The sequence below is a fragment of the Aulonocara stuartgranti genome, assembly GCF_965226115.1.
Source record: "Aulonocara stuartgranti genome assembly, chromosome: 6".
In the NCBI taxonomy this organism is placed as follows: domain Eukaryota; kingdom Metazoa; phylum Chordata; class Actinopteri; order Cichliformes; family Cichlidae; genus Aulonocara; species Aulonocara stuartgranti.
Window position 1 is genome coordinate 33,543,911 of NC_138944.1, and position 19,494 is coordinate 33,563,404.

Here is a 19,494-nt window from a genome sequence, read left to right on the forward strand (position 1 = left end):
TCTCGCTGAACGCTTATCGGCGTGATTTTGCACTGCTGTCAGGAGCTCTGCATACTCGTTGCATATTCAGGCTGACAGTAGTCTGTTGTTTACTGGATTATAATAATCTTCTTGCTAATTTGTTGTTTTGTTCCGATTTGTTTTGGTATTTATTCCCATCAGTTCTTCATTTCTTCTTGGATTTCAAAAGCAGATCTTTTTATATTAGTGTAACCTACAAGAGTTTATTTTAATAGTTATGGTAAAAAAGAAGTTTACTCTCTTTCACTTACAAGGTTTTACCTATCAGGAGTTGATGACAATAGCCTGGTCCTTGGCAGGTTTAAAATGAGGTAAACACGACCTCAGAAATGAAATCAAAAATACAGAAAGTAGCAGCCAGACGCTGCTAATCGAATGCACTTTATTGACCTCGTCGTCAGCAGGTGTGGCCAGTGTGTAAAGTGGGATTTCAGATGTAGCAGGGCAGTGCAGTCAGCTACATTTTGCATTTGTAATTATGGTTTCATCCCAACTCCACATCAGTGTGAAGCAAAAATTTGGCAGCTGTTACTAAACAACACAATTTTAAATGAAAACTAATCACATCTTCTAGAAGGAGATCCTGTGATATTGAAAAGCATCTGAGCATTTATAGTTACAATTATTTTTGAAGCATTATATAAATTGTCTTTCATTTCAAAGACCAACAGGATGTAAAAACTTTGTGTACAGAATATTCTGCCAAAGTTTATTGGCTTTGCACACAAAGATGATTTTAAAGGTTTCTCCACTATTGTTTCATCTAAAATTCTCATACATTTCTGTTGAATGAGTGCCATATCTCTCTTTTAAAGGTTTCGACTTCTACCTAGGTCAGGGTTGGGCTCGAGGGCCGGTGTCCTGCAGGGTTTAGATGTGTCCTTGATCCAACACAGCTGATTTAAATGGCTAAATTACCTCCTCAACATGTCTTGTAGTTCTCCAGAGGCCTGGTAATGAACTAATCGTTTAATTCAGGTGTGTTGACCCAGGGTGAGATCTAAAACCTGCAGGACACCAGCCCTCGAGGCCTGGAGTTGCCCACCCCTGACCTAGGACCTAAGCTAGCAGTGACCCAGGGTATAACAGTCCATATGTGAAAAACACTGTATGTTTTTCATACTTAAATGTTTCAGGTCATCAAAGAAATGTAATTTATTTAAAAAAAATTTGACAAAGATAAGGTAAGCAAACACAAAATGCAGTTTCTAAATGAAGGTATTTATTATTATATAAGGGGGAAAAAATCCAAACCTACATGGCCCTGTGTAAAAAAGCAATTGGCCTCTAGACCTAAAAACTGATTCTGCAGCAACAACTGCAATCGAGCGTTTGCAGTAACTGGCAATTAGTCTTTTAGAGTGCAGTGGAGGAATTTGTCGCACTTATCTTTTCAAAATGTTAGGGTTTTCAAGCATGAACCACCTTTTGTCATGCCACAGCATCTCCAAAGCTTCATTTTGTTTTCCTTAAGCCATTCAGAGGTGGCCTTGCTGGCGTGTTTTAGATCCTTGTCCTGCTGCAGAACCCAAATGCACTTCAGCTTGAGGTCACAAACAGGTAGCCGAACATTTTCCTTCAGGATGTTTTGGTAAACAGCAGAATTCACGGTTCCATTGACCACAGCAAGTCATCCTGGTCTCGAGGCAGCAAAACAGCCCCGGACCATCACACTACCACAACCATGTTTTACTGTTGGTATCATGTCTCTATTCTGAAATGCTGCGGTAGTTTTGTGCCAGATGCAATGGGACACATCAACCTTTCAAAGAAATTAAACTTTTGTCACATCAGTCCACGAGCCTTCATGTTCCTCTTGCTCAGCAGTGGTTTTCATCTTGGATACAGGCCATCTTAGCTGAGTCTCTTTCTTATGGTGGAGTCATGAAGAGACAAATGAGATTTGCAGCTCTTTGGCTGTTGTTCTGGGGTCTTTTGTGACCTCTTCGGTGAGTCATGGCTGGGCTTTTGGGGTAATTTCAGTCGGCCAGCCACTCCTGCCCATGGGAGACTGTTCCATGTTTTCTTTGTGGTAATGTCTCTCACGGTGGTTCGCTGGAGTCCCACAGCTTTAGAAATGGCTCTATAACCTTTTCCAGACTGAGAGATCTCAATTACCTTCTTTCTCATTTGTACCTGAATTTCCTTGGCTGACGGCATGATGTCTGGCTTTGGAGGATCTTTTGGTCTACTCTACTTTGTCAGGCAGGTTGCATTTAAGTGATTTCTTGACTGAGAACAGGTGTGGCAGTAATCAGTCCGGGATGTGGCTGCAGAAATTGAACTCAGCTTTCCAAAGATGCGATACACCACATTAATAATAAACACCTTCAGTTAGAAACTGCATTTTGTGTTTACTTGTGTTATTGTTTGTTGAATATTTACGTTTGTTTGATGATCTGTGAAAAACATACAAAAAAAATAAGAAATCAGGAAACTGAACCACAACACTGCAACCTTTGAATAACATGCGGTTTAATTTGCTGTCAAAATTGCTTTCAAAAACATTTTATAATTTTTAATGTAAACACTGAGATGACTTCATGTCAGGGTTCCAGTGTTTTGTGTTTACTGTGTTTTGGTGTCTTGTCTTCATTTTGTTCTCTGTGTATCTTACATTTCCCAGTTTAGTTTGCTTACACTCTTGTGTTCATCCAGTGTTTCTAGTCTTAGTTAGTATTCCCAGTGTAGTTTTCTATTCCTCCATCCATCACTAAAGCTGAGTCTGGATTTTGGGTCCAATCTCCTTCCCTCTTCTCACCATGCACGACACTTCAGTAAGCAGTCATACATAGATCCAATTTTTACTCTAAAATGAATTTTTAACATTACATGTAAATGACCTGTATTTGTTTAGCGCTTTTACTAGTCCCCCAAAGCGCTTTACACACTCAGTCATCCACCCACAGGTAGAGGCAAGCTACAGTTGTAGCCACAGCTGCCCTGGGGCAGACTGACAGAAGCAAGGCTGCCATATCGCATCATTGGCCCTTCTGGCCAACACCAGTAGGCGGTAGGTGAAGTGTCTTGCCCAAGGACACAATGACCAAGACTGTCCGAGCCGGGGCTCGAACCAGCAACCTTCCGATTACAAGGCAAACTCCCAACTCTTGAGCCACGATCGCCCCAGATTTGCGGGGCGTGTACATGGAAACAGGAGTCATTTCACCAACTTTTGTTCCAACTTTGGCAACCACCAGAGCAGATTTCAAATCAAATAATTAACACGAACATTAATTAAGTTCGTCTTGCGCCGAACTTGATTAATGAAAACATTCTTGGCAAATGCTTTCGCTTTCGTCCGTCTTGCGCCGGTCCAAGAATTTCTAGCGGCACAATACGAATGTACGCTTTAATTTTCTAGTTTATCTGATGGCACATGATGAGCATCTACCTTAGAAAATAATCTCTCATCTTCCTCTTTTTACATCGTTAGACATCTCAGAGAGCAGAATTCCCTTTTTTAGGGACATACAGCCGCAATATCCTTAACTAGCAAAGAAATGTTGTGCCCAGTGGCACAGGATATGGTTTGTGTGCCATTTATATTGAGCTACTTGAAACATTGAATTTGCCTCGCATTTCTATAAAATTACACTGAATGTTCTCACTTTTCTGCGGCACAAGCTAGAAGTTTAAGTACCTCGAACACACACCGTCACAAATGTAGCGTGCGAAAGCCACCGAGTAACCGCTAAGGGCCTCTATACTACTTGTGCAAACTTTCAGGCCCAAAGCTCTCACAGGAACGAGCCCAGAATAAACAGGACAAGAGGGTCAATATCAGTCAGGTATGTTAAAATTTATTATTTTAAAAGAACACAAAGGGTTTGCAAAAGGCCTAAAACATCAAAATGGTAAAGGTCACTAACGACCACAAGATAGTGTTATTGGTGCAACCTGCCAGCAATGCAACTATCACCTGAGGGCTTGCTCTCCCTTGGCGGTCCCAGATGCTCGTTGCTTTAAAAGAAACAAATCCACCCCAAATAAATACGAGCCCAACAGAACACTTATCGCATGCACTAAGTGCTAGTTCAGGCAATAATCGGTGGCACTAAAAATCACTCTTAATAAAAACTTATTCACTGCAAATCCACACAGAGCACCTCTAAAGATCCTAATTCCCCTAAGGTAAGAGCCCCACTCAGGGATTGCACATTGCCCGACTAATACTGCACCAGCCCAGTAGAAATAAAAACAAACCCGGCATAAAAAAACAGTTTTAAAAGGTGACCCTACCAAAACCAAAAAAACAACAACAAGGAGAAGGAGGAGAAAACAGTGACAAATTCACATGTGCAGCCTGCCCTCCAGCAGACAACTGTGTTTGCTGCACACCTGGCTTATCTTGGCTTATCTTGTAAAAATCACTACTAAAACATAAAATACAATAAACATCAAATACATTTCAACAAATTTAAAAAAAACACTAAAAGAAAAACAGCCTGTACCTCAAACCTCTGCTGTAGAGGTTTAAAACAACTGTTTGTGTAGCAGACAATTAAAATTTCTCAGGCTCTTCACCTACTCACACAACCATTGTTCACAGCCGCTCGTCAGTGGAAATGAAGAGCACCTGCTGCTACTTCCTCTTTTATACCCTCCATTGGGTCCTAAAGACTTCCCCATTACACAAAGACAAGAAGGAAAAAGCATGCGTGCAAGTGGGATCTCTGGGATTCTAGAGTCCTAAAATACAGAAAGTTAATGATGTAGTGTATTTTAACTAAAATCATCTCTCCCTAACCTTAACCAGCTGAGGTACTTAAACCCAGCCAAGCAGCCAATGACAAGAAAACTTGTCAGTGATTGAAACTGATGACTGATCTCCCAGAACAGTATTCAACACCCTGGAATGAGATGACAGTCATCCTCATAGAGCTGCAGTCTGAGCAAGACTTAAAAGTGCAATTGTTTACAAGTGGCCTGCTCAGTGTTGATCTAGCAGAAAGCTTCCACAATTCTCAAATGTATTGCTCTCTACAGCACAGACCTAAATACTGTCAGCTAACTTCTGAGAAACTCCATAAAATCTCAAATCAAGAAAGTAGTGAGAGTAAAGGGAAAAATGTTGGCAAGAAATTGAGAGTGATGGATGCAGCTGAATGGAGAAGGATCGTTGCTTTGCTCAGCTGCAGTAAAATATAGCAGATTTTTTCCCCCTTCAAAAATAGAAACAGTGACGTATTGCACACCCAGTTGTGTTAACCAAGGCTCACCCCTCTGACAGCTCATTTATTGAGTGCACTGGCTTTTTAATACAGCAGGGCTTATATACACATCACTGCAGACAGGATAACTCTTCTGACATACCTGCCAAATGAGAGAAAATGCATTTCAAACCCTAATGGACACAGTTTCTTGGAAATATGCTGTTCGACTGTAAAATGCAACAAATTGCCCTGAGGTTTCAGACTCAATGTGCCCCACGTGATGTTACTAGCGAGGAGGGTGGGAGCGACAGGGCCTGTAATGACAGGACAGTTAGTCTTGGGAACCAACTAGACTAAACATGGAGGCAGAACACTGTACTGTGACAATAACACATGGTAACATATTCAGAAAGAATAATAAAGAAGATCATCTGTCACTAGCCTAATGTTTAAGCCTTACTGTCATGTATTTGCTTCCTTTCAGTGGTTCCCAGTTTGTTATTCACTGCTATGACTTGGCTTCTTGTGTTATTGTATGACAGAGAAGGATAAGACCATCACAGTGTTTACTGGTAGTAAAACCACAATAAAATTCAGAGCCTTGAAAACAAAAGCATTAAAAGTGGAAGTCTGGAAGCTCAAGCACCTTGTAACCTTTTATGTGAAAATATTAAAGACGCTTTAAGGTAGTGGGTTGAGTGATGCTTGAGCTCATGGTTTCAAACTTTTATGGATGTTGATCATACTTGATTGTTATCAAGAGACACCACAGTGCACCGTGAGGGTTCACAGAAACTCTTGATGTGCATTATACTCCATGCATAATGCATGCGAAATTGCTCCAGTCAGCTACAGAGTCTGGATTCTTACACAGTTAAGGTAAAGTTTGGAATATTAGTTGATGTTGGGATTTTCCAAGTGTTGTCGGGAATAAACATTAACCGTTCAAGCATTATAGGAAATGACTGTAGAGGCTACAGTTCCACTGATTCTCTAGTCTTTTAAAGATGGCCTCTTTCTGTAGTTTATTGGTTTTGTTTAAAAGAAAGACTGCAGTCAAACTGCATTATTGTTTCTGACTAATCAAACAAGCGTCCACTTACATTTAACTTAAAGTGAATTTAGCCATTAAGACGCAAGACTGACTAAAGTTTTTCAGGCTCTAACTGCCGTCTCGCTGTCTCCATTATATATTTTCTGTCTGTCCTTCCATCATCCCTCACTCCTCTCCATTCAGCTTGTAAAAGCATCACTTCTTAATAATTGGGTAATGGCTCTTAGGAGAGCACTGCCAGAGCGCTGCTGCATGAGTCAGATACGAGACAGGGGAGGGGGGTATATGGCACTGCCAGACAGGCTCCGCTGGCTTTATTTTATCTTGCTGTGAAGGTCATGAGTTGAGCAAAGACAAGCAGATTCAGGTCTGTGCAAATGAGGTAAAGTCTTGTTCAACTGAGCTGGCGAGTCAAGTGAGGACAGCGGCAGCAGGAGTTCTTCAAAACGCCATTTAAACTTTTAATGACAAACTCCAGCGTCTATGCACACTCAGTTTAAGTCTGAGAAGTTGGTGCCATTCGGTTCATGTGGGGGACATTTAGCAGAAAGATTGCAAGGAAGTCAACAGAGCCATTTGACTGTGTGCATGTTTTTGTTGATGAAAATAGGCTTCTGTAAGTTCCCTTTTCCAACTGCTGGTAGGTTGCATGTGTAGAATACTAATGGTATCATCAGGAAGAGCACAGTACCGGAGCTGAAATAACATTTGTTTTCAGTCCTTGTAAATTTTAATGTTTTCCTTTGAACATTTACTAGGAAGTAAAGTGTTATAGCTAAAAAGGCAACACTGATCAGTGCCAAAGAAAATGCTTCACCAGGTAGAACTCTAGAGTTTGTCTGAAATTCTATACCTTTATTGTATTTTGTATGCAAAAATATTAGTTTTTTCATTACCTCACAAACCTTGGTATGTGGCGAGGTTTTAGAAATAACTTTCAAGGATCCAGCTGTCTTAGGGCGAGAGGCAGGGTACGGTACACCCTGGACAGGTCACCAGTCTGTCGCAGGGCCAACACATAGAGACAGACATTCACACCAATTTAGACTTACCCCACTAATCACATGTCGTTGGACTGTGGGAGGAAGTCGGAGTACCCACACAGGGAGAACAGGCAAACTCCACATAGCAAGACCTCAGCCTGATGGTGGAATTGAACTCAGGACCTTCTTGCTGAATTTGTAAGTAAATATAATTACATTGTAACTTAAAATAAACTCAAAATAAACACTTCTTTCTTTGGCTCTCGGAGGAGGTGGACGCACTTTTTCTCCTCTCCCTTATCTTCCCTGCTTAGTTCTTCTGTCCTTGTCTAGTCTCGTGTCTTTTTTGTATTGCTTTCCCTGGAACAGTCTCTCACAGTCTGTGTCTAAAACCTAAAAGAGAATTATGGATTTGATCAACTGGTCTCTGAATGCTATTGACACCCTTTAACGAGAAGTCTGGGCTCGGGAGAGCCCAAGCGTCCTGGAGGGACTTTCCCTGCCGGATACACGATGGACGGGTGGCAGAGGATCGTGTGCCTGGCGGGATTGTCGATCGAGGACTCTGAAGATATCTACCCATTCGGAACCATGATAACAGGGTTCTTGCTGATCGGAGCTGGCTTGGCCCTGGCTTATCGGAGAATTAAGAGAGCAGAACCGGCTGTTCAACCCCCCACAAGGCTGCCCGCTGGGATTGGAACGACAAGTGCGACTTCTCAGAAAGGGCTCACTGAAGGCAGCATGGTTAAGAGCTTGGAGGCGCTTACAACTGCAGTGAATGCTCAGAATAACACCTCTGAGCGTATGTATGTTGGATTACATCAGGAAAGAATCCACTCGGAGCAACGCCTCTGGGCGGAAGCTGGATTACATCGCGGATCAGTTGGCTGCGGTCGTGAGGTCTCAGAATCTGCTCTGTGAGCAAAAGCCTGAAAAGACCACAGAATTGAAGGTAAATAACATCATGGAGAGACTCGCAGCTGTTAACAGGAGATTGAGAGACCAGTGTCGCTGTCGGAGTGTTAAAAACAGCTTGAAATTCTCATGAGTTGTTTGTAAAAGAAAAATCACCATCATAATGCGGCTACCCCTTCGGCGCCAGCTGTGAGCTCAAGGCCGGAGCCGAACAAAAACTCCCTGATAACGACTGTGTTGAGTCTGTTCCTTCCCATTCCATGCAAGGCCACCTGGGTTGGCTGGGAGACTGTTTACTTAGCCTGGCAGGGCGAAGGACACTGTCTCAGCTGAACTATGGACACGCACACACATACATATACTGATACTGATAAGCACTCACTGACGCATCACCCTCCCTACCCCGGATCCAACGCCACCTCCAACGCTTACCTCCCCTCTGATGTGGACACCGGGTCAGCTGGAGGCGCAGTCGAAAGATTGCAGCGGTCCCAGATCAGATGTACACACTGGAACACTTTCCCATGTTGCTGTCTGTGTTTATTGTGTTATGGTGTGATGATATCTGTGCATTCCTGTATTATCCTTCTGTGTTGCACATTTCGATGTTTTTTTCCTCACTACCTAGCCTGACCTGTCTCCCCAATGTGATGTTTGTGTATTGTATGTACTGTCGGCAAGGTCTGTCATCACAGTTGTGGGCAAAAGACCTGCAACTGCTAATAAAGGCTATCTCATCTCATCTATCTCTCTCAATTTAATTATAGTGGAATTACACCCTGAGTTATAAAGTGTTGCAAAAAAACCTCCTGGAGGTGCATAGACATTGCTAGATATTGATCAATGCTAACGTCATGTGGGATTCAAAAGGCCTGTGATTGTAGGCTTGATGCTCTAAAGCCTCACACGTTGTTCAGTCACAACGTGCTAAAATGTTTTGTGTCCTCTGACAACAAAACGCATTCAGCAGCTGTAGTTTTTAAGACATACATGGATTTTTTTAAAACATATTTATGTAAATACTTTTTTGTATGTTAGGGTATGATCCTACAAGTATGAGTTCTACTAAAAATCTTTTACTTTTTCACAATCCCACACTCTGAGTTTCTGAAGTTTGTAAAATATCATCCCAGTAAAACCAACGGTGCTTTCTCTGCTGCATTTGTAGAGGCAGAAAAAAGTGCGTCTGTGTTTGACTCATCTTTTTATCAGAGGCTAATTTAATCGTTCGGTTGTCTAAGCCAGGGAAGCCAACTGACAGGGGGATCCTAGAGGCGACAGATAAGGTTCCCCCTCTGATCCAGATCCATCTCTCTTGTCCTAAACATCTGCCCCAGGTCAGAGCTCTTATCTGCTACCTACACAGTGTCTGGTGTTGAGCTGGGAAAGAGAAAACAGATTCTCTGAGTCAGTATAGATACTTCTGTGTCAGTGCATTTGGGAGGTATGTGTATGTTGCGCTGCCAAAGAGCTCCAGTGCATGTAAAGGTTATCTATGCTTGAAAAGAAGATATGTCTCATTTGTCAAAGACTAAAAGAATGCTTTGCACAGGAAGGTCTTAACCAGGTGTTCATTTGAAGTCAAGAACTCCCTTTCAATCACAGATTTTATTCATCTGAGAACATCCTGAGGTCTTCTGAGGCCCTGGCATGTTTTGGGTCTTCCCCTACGTTTAAAGGAATGATCAGATGCCTGAACTGTCTCAGCAGGCTATACATGAAGGAGCAATAGAGCAGCTTCTCCTGAATGCTATTTCTGCAGCAATAAACAGTTTGGTTCATAGCTGTAACGAGGGGGTAAATATAAACAGTCTTTATTAGAGGTAAGTCAAATGAAATCTCAGGTTCTGCTTTAAAGTAGGCTACTCGTTAAGTTTCTGTGTTGATTACTCTCGTGTGCATTCATCTAAATACTGAATGCAAACTAAAGGTTTCATAGTAAAAACAATAATAAGCAGCTTTTCTCTTTCAGGTAGCCCAGTGAGCCTCAGGCGGCTACATGTCGATCGCAGCCGAGCAATTTGCAACCATGACAGGCCGCTAACAAACCATCTCCCTGCTGCTGTTGCTTGAGGGCTGGAGGCTGGTGTGGAGTATAAAGAACAGCTTAAAACCGACGACACAATATCAATGTCTGACTTTGGCCATAAATCCTTGATGCCTGAGACACGCCCCAACAGCTGCTTTGATTTTAAAGTTATGATGCAAACTTTAAAGGCAGTTTGTAGTTGGAACTTGTCATCTGTAAGATGACACCTGGTTTTTCCCAAGGTCTCCATCAGTACTGACAGCTTCACCTCCCAGATACTGGATCAGCTTACCAAAACAGACTTGGCATCTTCAGTAATAGTTTATTTTTATACCAACATTTAAAACATGTCAGTAGTGCAGTCTTAACTACCATTTTACGTTGTTGTTGTTTTTAAATAGGTTTTGTGGCTGCAGCTGCCGTTGTAGCTCCTTCTTTCTGCAGCACCACCTGCAATTACATGTGCATTTTAGATAAAGTTTGTTTGCTTTTGTAGTCCTCATTTACAGAAGTGTAGAGATCAGTCAGCGACGTGCTGACAACTACCAGATTTCTGATTTCGCCATGATACAGATACAGTTATGTGAACAATGAAATAAATGTTATTTGTTGCTCTGAATTGCTAAACAAAAACACAGATGAACAGAAACACAGACACACAAAGAAGGATCAACTGTAGACCTGCCCTAGAAGACAGATAGCACTATCAGCTCAAGAAAACACCAGCAAATAAAAAATAGCTACAAAGGTGATTAACACGGACACTAACCTGCATCGTTGTCTGCCTCAAAACACTCATGAAATCTCCACATTATTTCCGCAGCATCACGTGCTGCATCACGTTTTGTGCGATTTTGTTTTTTTCAACTTCAGTTGTGCTTTGTGTGCTTTTCCCCCCCATTTTCCCAGTGTTTTCTTAAGATGCAGTTCATTTGACCTTTCAGAGCCACCGTACATCTATCCTGTTGTTGAGTTGTACGCAAGGCTGACCCTAAGCCTTGTTCTGCATGTGTCTGTATTGACTCTCTCGAGGTACTCTGATTCCTCCCACCTTCCAAGGACATGGAGTTAGCAGAGCTAGGTTAATTGGGGATTCCAGATTACCAGTAGGTGTAAAAGTGATTGTGAATGGATGTCTGTCTCTCTAGTTTGCTGTATGACTGACCTATCCATGATGTATCCAGCCTCTTCTCTAATAGCAGCTGCGATAGGCCCCCACATGATCCTGAATTGGATAAAAAAGGATGGATGGAAGTTGCTGAGCACAAAGCCTTTTTCTTCTTTTCACACGTTTTCTTTACAACCTGTAGTTTTTATAGTTAAAGTTAGTAAGACGCTCTTTAGAAATCATGCAAAGTTTCTCTGAAAACCTAATAATGTGCTCAAAATGTCCTCATTATCTTACAAACCTAAACAACCATAACAACAGCTGCATACGAAGTCAGCAAAGACACAAACACATACAGTACACGTATACACAGTAGTCTGCAGGTACTCCTTCAGTCATGCACGTGCGCGCACTCACACACACACACACACACTCACACAAAATGACGGGCTGTCTGGCTTCAGTTTTGGGTTCCGAATTAAAGACTTTCGCTTGCCCTACTTGCCTGACTCCACCCTGTTCTTTTCTGAGAAGCTGCACACACACACACACACACACACACACACACACACACACACACACACACACACACACACACGCACACACACACACACACACATGCCTCCACTGCCACCACCATGCAATACAGGCGCAATACAGATTCATTCAGCCTCAGGCCTTCTGTAATTTCTGTCATCCGGTGCTGCAGCAGCTATCTAGAGTCTTCCATCTGCAGGAGGTTTATAGAAGTTACTGTCATAAATGCTGACACGCACAGGGCCCTCTGGCTCTAGTCTGCTTGATTTTCCTGTAATTATTGTGACTTTTCCACTTAATGTAGTACACTGTCGAGAATTTCAGGAAAAGTACTGCAGGACTGAGGGACTACATAATATACACTAAATGTAACCCGCTGAATGCTGTGGAGGATGTGTGTGTGGGTCCATCGCTGAAGGGATACATACTACATGTTTCTAAACCTAGCAACAAGTGAAACTGTGGCTGAGTGATATATTGAAGCAACAGAAATATTTGTTCTAATTTTAACTTGGTGAAAAACTAAAATTTCAAAAGGAATTTGTGCTTTGTTGTTAGAAAAAAACAAGAAATATTAGATTCCTGAAGATCCACCCATAAAGCAAAAAAAAGAGACGACTAGTCAACAAGTTCACTCAGTCCAAGTTTGAAAAGCAGCACATCAGGTCAGGAGTCTAACCAGGTGCTTTCTAAGCATTTATGGGGTTCCACACAGAGAAATCATCCCAAAGGTGACTGTGAAGAGATCGATTGTTGATATTGTTGATACATTTTTGAGAGTTGCTGAAAACCACAAAAACTGTATGGAATCCCAAAGTCCTTCGGAAATGAATCAGGAGCTCTGTGAATGTTGCAAGTGAGGTGAAGATGTGAACAAATCAGGGTTTTGGTTTTTATGGGTAGAACTGCAGAATCTGGACAAGTGGGGATTTGCTTGGAGTCACTTGCACAGTGAGCTTTGCCAGTCAAGCACACTTTGGTCCTGCTCGCGTACAATTTGTGGGATCATGATAAACTTGTTCCTGCACCTGATCTGCAGTAAGATGTGAACAATAGGGAGCTTTTTGAGATTCTGTTCAGATTCTGTTCTAAAACCACAACTGAACTGGAGTTAGGATTAGTTGCCTCACTTATTTAGTTTATTAGTTTTAATCTTTTAACTTTATGCACATTGCATTAAGCAAAAGTGCAACAGTCTTTGACTTGAAAAAAATTATTTAACATTTAAACCTAGTTTCCGCCTATTCCAGCATATCAAATAAAACATTTTTTTAGTGTTTACACTCACTCTTTCAAATAGTTGCAAGTAAAACACAACAAAAAATAAATAAAATCAAAGAGTCCTGTCGCTCTTAAATCTATTTTTACCTGTTTAGCAGGAGTGGGGCGGGTGGAGGTTTGCCACAGCAGTCATGTCAGTGGGGGGCTCCAGGGGTTTCTCTGTGAATTTCAGATTTGAAGTGTAATTTTCGCTGTGGAAAGAAGTTGTTTCCCATACAGAGTGAACAGTGGACGCTAATGTTTTAGTCACTTTTTACAGAATTGATCAGCTCGTACATCAATTGTCATGAGACACTCTCACAAACAACATGACTGTTTAGTAACACAGTAACGCAGCGTGCTTACGGGAAAGTAACAGTAATCTAATTACTTTTTTTGCATCAGTAATCGCTTACTTTACTCGTTACTTGAAAAAAGTCATCGGATTACAGTTACTTCCCACCTCTGCTAGTGGGGCTTTTCTTCTGCTGTTCCTGCAAATATCTTCAGTTACTCAGCTACTCTTTTCAGGCATGTCTTGAGTTTCTTTTGCAAGAAATATGATTGAAATATTCATCGTGTTTTCTGCATATTTTGACATATTACTTTTTGGTAATTGTGTGGTGTCTAACCGTGTGTACTTACACTGTTTGTGCTTTGGTCCTTAAGTAGAACAAAGGCAATGTGCAATTGCCACTAAACAATAGAGCCTATGAAGCAGCCTGATTATTAAGCAGAACATGTGCACGTACTCTAGTTTTAAGTATCCTGGTTATAATTCTGTATTGTTTTCAGCAAAGCTGGTTTCTATGTGTCATTTTTTTCTTTCCTATTCTCTACATGTAAACACTGTGAGGCAGCAGACTTGAGTCATAATACATTTCCTTGCAAATTGTTTTCATTCCTTTAAAACGTTCATTTCTGTGATTATCCGGTGCTTGGTATTGCAAAGCAAAACACACATAACAGATAAACGATGTAGAATCTAACAAGGCTTTTAAATATTTGCTGTTCTGCTTCATCGTTTCTGTGGGAAAAATCACAGTTTTTCCTGTTGATTTTTTTACCTTCTTTTTTCTTGCACTTGGGGCCGTGCATTTCCTGCTTCATAATTCATTTTCGCACTACAGCACATTTAATTATCCATCTTGGCTCCAGATATATAGCGTGTCTACTGTAATTCTGGAGAAAGAGCTATTTAATTGAAAGGTCATTAAGTGCTGGGACAGAAGTGCAAGTCATTAGCAATTAGGGAAAACACAAAAGGATATTACAAGATGATGAGTGGAACTTGCTTGGAAAATGAGGGATGTGGTAAATAAAGACAACAAAGGACCAATAAACAGAAACGCAAACCTTGTAAGGATATGACTCAAATCCTGTGTTTTTATGTTTAGGGAAGTGTGGCGTCCATTGTTTCTCTCTGATAGTCAAAGATTAAGAGCTTTAACTGTGGATCACTAATGATTTGAAGGCAAAATGGGAGCAGAGCTGTGCTTTGTGTGAGTTATGACACAGCGCTGTGCCTATGGCTATTCAGATGTGAATTACCTCTGTGAGTTATTATTCAGATTTCAATTTTAATAATGTACCTCTGCTGATTTCTGCTATTATTCAAATGCAACCTGTGAAGGAAACCGCAGAGAAGTTCTCCCCTGACAGGAACACCACCTCAGCATGTAGCCCGTATCAATAATGGAAGATGGATTATAGCTTTGGACCGATGACCATGTCTGTCAGGAGACCAGATGTGGAGGAGGGGGTTTCACAATAAAGGCCCAGCTTAGATTTAAAGACTGCAATCTGACTTTTGTTTATACAGTACACCTGACATGCTGCACAAACAGAGATCTGTTAAGTGCAGAAGTAAAGAGAAAACTCGGACTTCTAATCAAATACCAAATCTTAATTGAGAAGATTGTTAAAAAATGAAATAAAAATGAAGGTTTCATCAGTTGTGTTGACCCAGGTAGGGCTCCCTTATTTCTTAGGGCTCACCACAGTGGATGGATTCACATATTTGATTTGGCGCTCCTCTTATTTATCTGGGCTCTGAGTGTTATCACAGTAGCTTGTGACTCCCCTGAGGCTGAGCTCTGTGTCTCCTCGTGCATCTTTTTGATCTTCATCACTTAGGCCTACAGCAGGCAAAAATCCAGGAAAGCCTGGGTCTGCCTCTCCTGCAGTTCTTAGCCCCGCCCACTAAGCAAACCATGCTATATGCCTCTTAAATGGATTAAAAAAAAATTAAACTCCCTGCTGACTTTTGGTTCCTCACTGGACCATATTCCAACTTCTATGTGAAATTATTTTACTTTCCCAGTATGAGATTTTTGTGGACCAAGTCATATTCAGGAGTTTACTATGATTCGAGTTCCATTTTTAAGTTGCATTGTAGTAATAAATGATAAAGGCACAGCTATGTATGTCTAAATTGAGTTATTTTACAATCATTTTGCTTCACTTGAAACAACAGGTCAAGAAATAAACATACGCATATGAAAATCCAGGGCACTGAGTGTGCTGTGCGTGTACAGTTGTAATATAACTTATGTGAGTGCAAGTGCAGTTTTTCGTGATTTGAGCCAAACACCGCCATCAAGCTTATACAGTGTTCAGCCAACCCTGCATACAGGTACCTAAACTCTGCCTACAGTAAAACTGGCGATCTTGGACGGATGTTTTGGGTGATGACTCAGAAAATTATTATACACCCTAACAGATATTTGTATCCTGTGCTGCTTAAAAAAATGTTTTTCTCTATAAACCTAATAAAAGTCCTTGTCAACTGATAGCTGATGGCTTTGAGTTTGTGCTTCATGAATCTGTTCCCTCATTTGTTCCTTCACAGACTGCTAGGAAAGTTCAGGTTGTCAGAACGTTTGTCTGAAAGTGTAAATCTCGGTAACATCAAGAAAGTGTTTGAATCACTTGATATTTTGAATTTTCAGGGCTACAGTGGAAATAGGAAAGCTTTCTGAATAATGCTGCATATTCATATACAGATACCTATCTATAGAGATTCCTGATCAGCTCATTGGGACTGGAAAAATCCCTGGTGAGGTCAGCTTCTGTCAGACCACTTTAAATACAACACGCTGACAGTTCTGAATGTGTAATAATACAGAAAAATATGTTACCTTCTTCAGCTTTGAACTGATGTATTCATTTGGGATGCAGAGAATACTGTTGGTATAAGATAATACTACTACAAACAGTTTAGGTAATGTTTTAGTGGAAACACGCTGCAAACACAACACTAGACATCAAGTAAACTGTTTAAAGTCCAGATGAAAAAAGTAAGGCCAGCATGTGCTGCCCTTTCACCTCTGTGTCTCGTCCACATTAACATGATAAATATAATAGCTGATAGATCAGCGGCTGTTCTGGCCCCAAAGTGCTTCAGAAAGCTGAAAGAGAAACACAAAGCTGACTCATCCTCTGACTTCTATCATATTACACATAAAAAAAATCACATATTTACCCCCAACCCTGGTTCTGCCAGAGATTTCTTCCTGTTAAACGAGAGTTTTTCCTTTCCACTGTTGTCAAGTGCTTGCTTATTATTATTGTAGGGCCTTTACCTCACAGTATATATATATATATATATATATATATATATATATATATATATATATATATATATATATATATTGTAACGATGGTTAAGTGTTACTGGACAGTGACATGTTGGTTTTCTCTGCACACTGTTGTTGTTCCTTTAAGATTCATGTTTGGTTGGGCTGCAGGAAGTAGTGAGGGTGGTGTACAGGAAGGGGTGGGGGGACCTGGTTGTTCTGTGTGTGTGCCAGGCTGAAGAGAGGTGTAGTTCGAGAGCGCTTCCCCCTGAGTTAACAACCCGCTGGCTTATGTGCCGAATAAACGGACAAACTGAGACCCCAACCGTCTGGTTCTTGTGAACGTTACATTGGTGTCAGAAGTGAAGAAAGAAAAAAGAACCCCAGAACGCCCGAGACCCTGTTGCCGGCGACGCTTGCCGTTACGAGACGAGGATGTTGCCGGGCAGGATTAAGAAGGAGACGGAGGAGAGGGAGGAGAGGGAGGTTCGTCCGCGCTCGCCCGCCCATGGAGTGAGGGAAACGGCGCTGCGGCTGTCTGCCGAGGCTGGATTTTCTCCAGGTTTGACTAGGCTCGGGAACTGTTCGCACAGCGGCCGCGATTCCGGCGGGAAGGAGTCGACCTCGCTTGGCGCGCCGTCACGTGATGTAAACAAACATGGCGGCGCCCAGCAAGCTGCAGCGAATATAAAAACGCCTAAGTTCAGCGGCAAGACGCCATGGGAAGTGTTTATCGCACAGTTCGAGCTGTTAGCTGTTGCAGCTGGCTGGTCTGAGGAACATAAAGCTCTCCAATTGGCTTTGTGCCTGTGTGAGGATGCAGCTGCATGCCTGCTGCTGCTGACCGAGGAGCAGAGGGGAGATTATAATGCTCTGGTCGGAGCACTTCAGAGGCGCTTCGGGCAGTATAACCAACCAGTGCTGCTGAGGTCGGAGTTCCACAACAGACGCAGATTGCCAGGTGAGCCCCTCCGCATTTTGGCCCATGAAGTCGAGTGCCTTTGCCGGAGGGCGTATGACAGCATGCCACCATCAGTGCAGGCGGAGTTAGCTCGGGACCAGTTCCTGCAGGCCCTGAGCCCTAAAGAGCTCCGCATGCAAACTCAGCTTGCTCGGCCGGCCACACTCAGTGCAGCCCTGGAGCTAGCGTTGGAGAGGGAGATGCTTGCAGGATCCTCTGGGGGCGCTGACGACGCACACGTGGTGAGGGCTGTGTCAGCACCTGTGGAACAGATGGAGACGCCAGCGGGCCTGTGCAGTTTGGTGCAGACAGCTTCGCTGCAGTCGCCTTCCCCTCGGGCTGGCCCACACCGCCGACCTCAGAGCTGCTGGGGATGTGGACAAGTCGGACACCTCATCAGGCAGTGCCCCAAGCTTGCAGCGGTTCAGGGAAACGCCCACGGGCCCGTGTAGGCGGGAGTACACGGGCCTGGGAGAACGACATCCCCACACCACCGCCACCTCCACCCGGTGCGGCCATCACTGTGGGCTGGACCCAGGTTGGCGGCTTTTGCCATGTTCCAGTGACGATTGCGGGGGTGTCCTGTACGGCCCTGCTGGACACGGGATCCAATGCAACGCTGGTCCGACCCGATATTGTCCCAACCGGAGCTGCTGTACAACCGACTAACGTGCAACTTAAGACTGTGACCGGTGATCTGGCCCCAATGAGAGGGAAGGGAGTGTTCCAGTTCAAGGTGGGGGACCTCGGTGTGTCTTATGCTGCCTGGGTGGCTGACGTGCAGGACGCCTGCATCCTTGGGCTGGATTTTTTACGAGCCATTGGTGGTGTACTGGACTTAGGCAAAGGCCTCCTCGTACTCCCTGATGGGAAGAAGGTGCCGCTTATTCCTCCCCCGGTCTGCACAGCATCTGCCGCGGCGTCCACCTCCACCGCAGAGACCCCTGCAGACCCGCCAGCAGAACAGCGAGCGGAGGAGGAGGAGGAGGAGAGGCTCTCAGCAGTGAGGAGTATCTGGTCAAAGAACTGTGAGGGGCTGACTCCACAGCAACAAGAGAGTCTATGGCAGGTACTAAAAGAGTTTAGTGACATTTTTGCCCTGAAAGAAAGTGATGTTGGCTTGACACACTTGGTAGAGCACGTCATTGAGACCGGGGATGCCCAGCCTATTAAAGTGCGCCCCCGCCGCCTGCCCCTGGCTCATCAGGAGGCTGCAGACAGGGAGCTGTGTGAAATGATGAAGGCGGGCATCATAGAACCATCTGATAGCCCGTGGGCCTCCGCGGTGGTGATGGTGCCTAAGAAAAAAAGTCCTAGGATGCGTTTCTGTGTGGACTACAGACCACTCAACAAAGTGACGAAGAAAGACTCTTACCCCCTTCCCAGGATTGATGAGTCCCTCGACTTAGTAGCCGGGTCCTCCTGGTTTTCCACCCTGGACCTGCGGAGTGGCTACTGGCAGGTGCCACTGTCCCCGGAATCCAGACCGAAGACAGCCTTCTGCACTAACAGGGGACTATGGCAGTTCAAAGTCCTGAGTTTTGGCCTTTGCAACGCTCCTGCGACCTTCGAGAGGCTCATGGACAGTGTGCTGGCTGGCGTCCCACGGCAACGGTGTCTGGTTTACCTGGATGATCTTCTAGTGCACGGGAGCTCCTTTGATGCTGCCCTGGATGCCCTGAGACAAGTGTTGGAGAGGGTGGCGGCTGCAGGCCTGAAGCTGCATCCCGACAAGTGCCACTTCATGAGGAGGGAGGTGGAGTTTCTGGGCCACAAGCTGGGTCGTGAGGGCATCAGCACTTTGGAGGAAAAAATTCACACCATTACCGAGTGGCCCACACCAGCAGACCAGAAACAGCTCAAAAGCTTCCTAGGACTGGCGTCTTATT